This window comes from Amblyomma americanum, chromosome 3 (genome assembly GCF_052857255.1).
Source record: "Amblyomma americanum isolate KBUSLIRL-KWMA chromosome 3, ASM5285725v1, whole genome shotgun sequence".
Lineage (NCBI taxonomy): Eukaryota > Metazoa > Arthropoda > Arachnida > Ixodida > Ixodidae > Amblyomma > Amblyomma americanum.
The window spans coordinates 189,302,708-189,308,707 of record NC_135499.1 but is presented as its reverse complement, the minus strand read 5'-3'; positions in this window follow the sequence as shown (position 1 = coordinate 189,308,707).

The following is a 6,000-nucleotide window of genomic DNA, read 5'->3' as shown; positions in this document are numbered from 1 at the left end:
CACCCGAGCGGTGAAATAGGACGCATTGTCCGTGATCAGTCTTTCCGGAAAGCCGAACCGACAGAACACTTCCTGGAGTTTATCCAGCACCGCTCGTGCTGACACTTTCCGAAGCGGGTACAACTCGACCCATTTGGAAAAATGGTCAGCTACTACCATCAGGTGAATGAACCCCTGCTTACTCCTGGGGAAAGGCCCCATCAGATCGCAGGTGACCATCTGCCACGGACGCACACTGTCAATTGGTTTCATCATTCCGGGCGGCTTGCCGCCCCTTGACTTCACCGCTTGACAGACATGGCAGGAACGGCAATAGCGGAAAATGTCACGCTTCATGCCGGGCCACGTCACCGATTGACTCAGTTTTGCAAAAACTTTGGAGCCACTCAGGTGACCGGCCAGTGGTTCGTCATGAGAAAATCGCAACAGTGCGCCTCTCAGACTTTTGGGGATAACCACCTTGAACGGGTCAATGGACTCATCATCGGTGGCTATGTATTTCAGCACGAGCCCGTCATGGCCCAGCAAATATGAATCCCCCGGGGCTCGCCGCGACCCACGCTGGCTTTCACCCCCTGCGCCCGCTACAATACAAGTAGCGTCCCGGCGCTCCGTCTCCCTGAGACCGTCGCTCATCTCGCGACACATGGGGTCATTTTGCTGGGCCTTCAGCAGCTCTTTCCGGCTGAAAACGATTCCTGTTACCCCAGAGGGGGGCCTGGTCTCGTCCCCCTTCAGGTTTGCAGCCAAAATTTCCGCTCGCGACGGCGTCTCCGAGGCGCTCACGCGGAGCTTTGCCTCCCGCCCGCTTTGCGAAGCGCTGCTTGCCTGGTTAGCGGAATGGGTTAGCCCGTTTGCGGGCTCCCCCTCCTTGCCGCCCGGCGGCTCGTCCGCTTTTTCGCCCGCTCCGCCTGCTGGCGTCAAGGCGCCGCTGGCGAGTGGGGCACGGGATAGCGCGTCAGCTACCACGTTCGTGCTCCCCTTTCGATACTGCACCGAAAAGTCGTAATGCTGTATCAGGAGAGCCCAGCGCGCCAGCCGACCCGCAGGCTCGCGGAGCCGCATCAGCCAACTGAGCGCACTGTGGTCTGTCTGCACCACGAATTGCGTTCCGTCAAGGTAGACGTCGAATTTCCGCAGTGCAAACACGATGGCGAGGCACTCCTTCTCGGTCACGGAATAATTCCTCTCCGAGGGTAGCAAGGAGCGGCTGGCAAAGGCCAGCGGCTGCAGCACGCCATCGAAATCCTGTAGGAGAACTGCTCCTAAACCCAGATCGCTCGCGTCAGTCTGGACTACGAACTGTCTGGTCAGGTCGGGTAGCCTGAGCTGCGCTGTCTCGGCAATGGCACTAGACAGGAGGCGAAAGGATCGCTCTTGCTCGGGCCCCCATCGCCACGCGGCAGTCTTTCCCAAGAGCTTGGTCAAGGGTGCCTGCACGCGGGCACAGGACGGGATGAACGACCGATAGAAATTGGCCATTCCCAGAAAACGGCGGAGGCCGCGTACGTCCTTGGGCACGGGAAACTCGAGTATGGCTCGGAGTTTGTCCGCATCGGGCTCAATGGAGCCCTCGCCCAGCGTGAACCCTAGCAACTGAACTCGGGTCCGCGCTATTTGGGCTTTCGCAGGATTCAAAGTCATCCCAGCAGCCCGTACCCTCGCGAGCACGTCGGCAATGTGGCCTAAGTGCTCATCGAAGGTTCGTGAATAAATCACGATATCGTCCAGGTAGCACATGGCATGAGACCATTTCGCTTCCCCCAGGACGCGGTCCATGAGCCTCTGAAAAGTCGCAGGACCATTGCAGAGACCAAAGGGCATGCGAGTGAACTCAAACAGCCCTCTGTGGCACGTGAACGCGGTCTTAGACCGGTCAGCGTCCGCCATCTGGACCTGTAGGTAACCTTTGGAGGCATCTAGCGTGGAAAAGTACCGCGCACTGCCCAGGTTTCCTACGATTGAGCTGATCGTCGGGAGCGGATAGGCATCCTTTCGAGTCAGCGCATTCAGACGGCGATAATCCACACACAACCGGTGGCTGCCATCTTTCTTAGGCACCAACACAACCGGAGACGCCCAAGCGCTGGACGAGCGACGGATAATGTCCGCCGACAGCATCTCATCCAGCAACCCATCGATCACCTGCCTTTTCGCAAGGCTGACGGGTCTGGGGTTGCACTTCAAAGGAAGCGCATCTCCGGTGTGGATCTTGTGGCTCACTAAATTAGTACAGCCAGGTTGATCCGTGAAGAGCTCATCGTACTGACACAACAGTGCTGTCAAACGAGCCTTCTGTGTGTCATCCAACGTTACCGCAAAGGCGGCCAGCGGATGTGGTGCCTGGTCGTGCCGCGCCGCTCGGTCCCAAAGGGGAGCGTGAACGACGGAACGCTCGACACAAGGGCTTGGCCCTGATCGCTGAGCGTGGCACTCTCCGAACGCCTTCACTGCACAGGCAGTTATCGACGCCGGTGGGCAGATGAACGGCTTCAGCTGGGAAAATGGTCCGTCGCGATAGCCGCCATTCGCAATGTCCACCACGATCCCGGTTTTCAGGAGAAAGTCCCTTCCGAGAATCACGGGCACACTGAGCCCTGGGAGGTGGATGAAACGAGTGCGTCTCGTCCGCTCTCCCCACCTGACAGTCAACCTCGCGGCGCCAGCCGAATGGGCTACGCCTTTCGCAAGGTTGAATGTCGTACGGCAGTCCCGCAAGCGCACCGAGTGCTTTTGCAAGTGGGACAACACCTCTTCACCGAACAAGGAGGCAGTGGCCCCCGTATCCAGTAACGCCAAAAATTCGCGGCCAGCAATGGTGACCGGAATAAACGGCGCGTGCGCATTAGCAAGGGAGCTTGCTCTGTACGCTGAGGGGATTAGCGAGGACTGGGCCGGTCGTCCCTTTACGACCGACCCGCGCCGCCATTTCCCTGCCTCAAAGGAGGCCTGGTTACGGGGCATTCTCTCGCTAAGTGCCCCGTCTCTTGACAGCGGAAACAGCGCGCACCGCCGCGAGCTTGGTCGCGGAACAATGGCGCCTCTCCCTGCCTGGTTCCGCCCGTTGCACGGCCAAAGGGCCGGCTGATTCGGGTTTCCCCCTCCGCCGTGCGTTGGGGCGCTTGGCGTCCCTGGGCAGGCGGTCCAGAAAACGGTGCAGCGCAGGCTGTCCGTCTCCTGTAGGAGTAGGGATCGAGAGCTCTATCGCTCAACTCCCATACTTCGTTTTGCCCGCTAACGGCTGCAGAGGCAGCGTGTGCGGGTGGTCGCCGGTTGGGTAGAGGCATGGCCCCTCTCCATGCACAGCGTGGCTCGAGGGCCTCGCTTGCCGGCGGTGGCGGACGATAGGCGCGCGCGGCGAGAATGTCGCCTTGAATGCGCTTTGCCTCGGCGGCCAGCTCCTCAAAATCTCGGAACCGGCCTCCGCGCAGGTATGCCGAAAAAGTCGGATGTGCCTGCCTGATAGTCCTTTCCACACGTTCCTCGTTCGAGGCTCTGGGCTCGGCGATTGAGAAAAGGTCCTCCATCGCACGTACGTACTCCAGGAGTGACTCATCCGGAGCCTGTGTACGGAGCTCCAACTCTCGCCGCATCCTACGCTCATAGTCAGCGGGCAGGAATTCGCGCAAGAATGCTGCACGGAACTCCTCGAGAGTCGCTGCCCGGTGGCCGGAAAGCCGATGCCACCTAGCTGCGGTGTCAGTCAGTGCTGCGGGGATGATGTGTGCAAGCACAACCTGATCAGTGAGACCCATAGCTCTCTGGTAATGGGTGAGGGACTCAAGGAAATCCCGGGCACTGAGGAGGTCATCATACCCGCGGTATGTTGGCATGGGCAACTTGACCGCGGGGTGAGACACCTTCGGCGCGGCCAAAAGCGTCTCATACGCCCCTGACAGCGACTGAATCATCTGGGCAGCACTTCTTAGCAGCGCCTGCGCCCCGGCCTCAGAGGAGGCTTGGGCGGGCTGCACGAACGCAAGAGGCAAGGCGCCCAGTTCGATGAGCGGCGCGGTTTCCACAGGGAGCCGGGCCAGCGCCTCACCGTTCCCAGAGCAGAATTGACTGCTCGCGGGGCACGGCTGCTGCTGTGCAGGACGGCCGGTTGCGGCAGCGTCGCACGCACCGCTTTCGCACTGGGTGCAAAGCACGCACAGCGGAGGCATGTGATTGACGGGTGCACCGAAGGGTGCTCCCGATACAGCTCCAATGGGAGCTGCGTGATCGACGTTGGGGGTTGTAGCGCCGTATGCCCCAATGGGGGCCGCGGCCAACCACGGTGTTTGGCTATTCGAAGGAACAGCAGCCAACGGATCAAAGGACGCTTCGACTCCTAAGGGAGCCGACACGTAGCTGCCGAGTGCCCCGATGGGGGTGGCAGACATGGTGCGCAAGCGTGATCGTCAAGGCGACCTGCTCGGCAAATGTGCTATCAAAGGCTAAGAGCCAGTGACTTAGCACGTTGGGCGCCAGTTGTGGGTTTCTCAGTAGGCACAGGCCACTACCCACCGCGGGTTCGAGCTTCGCGCGAGCCAAGGGCCCCGATCAGCCGTCACCACACGCACCCTGGGGCACCGCTGCGGCGGCGTTCAACCTCTGAAGAGAGGAGAGCGGCTCGCCGCAAGAAACAGGCCTCCAAGTTCACGAAGGAGACGTTTATTGACGCCGTCCTCCAGCGGTACATACACACACTCAACAGTCACCCCGTCCCGGGGCGCGCTCAGAGCAAGGCTCCGGTGCGCGCTCGGGGCAACAAGAGAAATGCGCGCCGCTAGAACGCCGCTGCTGGAGATTGTCCCCGCGGCAGTGCTGTGATCTCTCTCGTGTCGGCCGATGGGCCGTTTGCGAGAGAGAATGGGCAGTCAACGCAAGGTGCGCCTGTCAGAGGTCATTGGACCCCTGGACAGGCTCGAGCCGCGGCGGATCAAGGACCCACGCTGGCGAGCTCGAGTATGAACTGGTCCGAACGGCAGAGGCCGGCCCGGACGAACAGTAACGTACGCACCTTACGCTGTCTCGGAGGGGTCTTCTCTCTCCTCTCGGCCCCGCTCGGAAGGTCGCGCGACCACCCCAAACGGGTCCCGAATTCCCGCCAAAAGTCACCAATGGCAAAGGCCCTTGGGAAGCCGGGGGCGGAGCTGCGGCCGAATGACAGCGATTAGCCACCAGCCGTCTCTCCGCCGCCCGAGGCGGGAGAAAGGGAAAGAGGGCGACGCGGGATGCCGCGCAGACGCCACGGCGGGAATCTAGCAGGCTTCCCACAAGGTGGAGCTTGAGTGTCCACTCCAATTTGTTTTTAATTGATCTAAGCTATGCGCCCCATGGTGGCAGTCAAGGAAACCAGAAGCCCTTGCCCCAAATTGCGATGCTATTGAGTGGGTCCCACGGGACCTGCTGACCTCTCAAAGCAAGGCAGATTTAACGACCCGCCTCGTGACTCCAGGCTCATCATCATTGCCTCGGCTGCATCATTTGGACTACTTACCCTCCTTTCGTCGAGAAAGGAACTCTTCCGGCGCCGCACACGTGCTCTCAACCCTCCGTGTGTTGGAACCCTCCCCCGCGGTCTTACCCGTGCAGAGGAGGATGCGCTTCGGAGGTTCCGGGCCGGGGTTGCCCTCACAGCTGCCGTCACTCGGAAGGAGCCTCAGTGTGGAGATTTCCTTCCCTGGCCTGGGTGTCCGATATGTAAACACGAGGACATTGAAGCCAACATTCATCACTTACTGTGGGACTGCTCTGCTGACAAGCCTACAAGGATCCGGCACCTGAAGGTAGCGGGTCGTTCACCAAGCAACCCTGCTTCATATATTGCCTGGACGCAGGGACCATACCATCACTCTCTACTAGACTTCATAACATCAGCTAGTCTTTTTTTCATTAATTTAATCATTACTACATCTTTCATCACACCTTCGCCTATCATTGATGCCCTGAGACAATAAATCTCGCTTTAAAAAAGAGAATCTGAGGGCGAAGGATCCGAGGCACAGAGAGGCA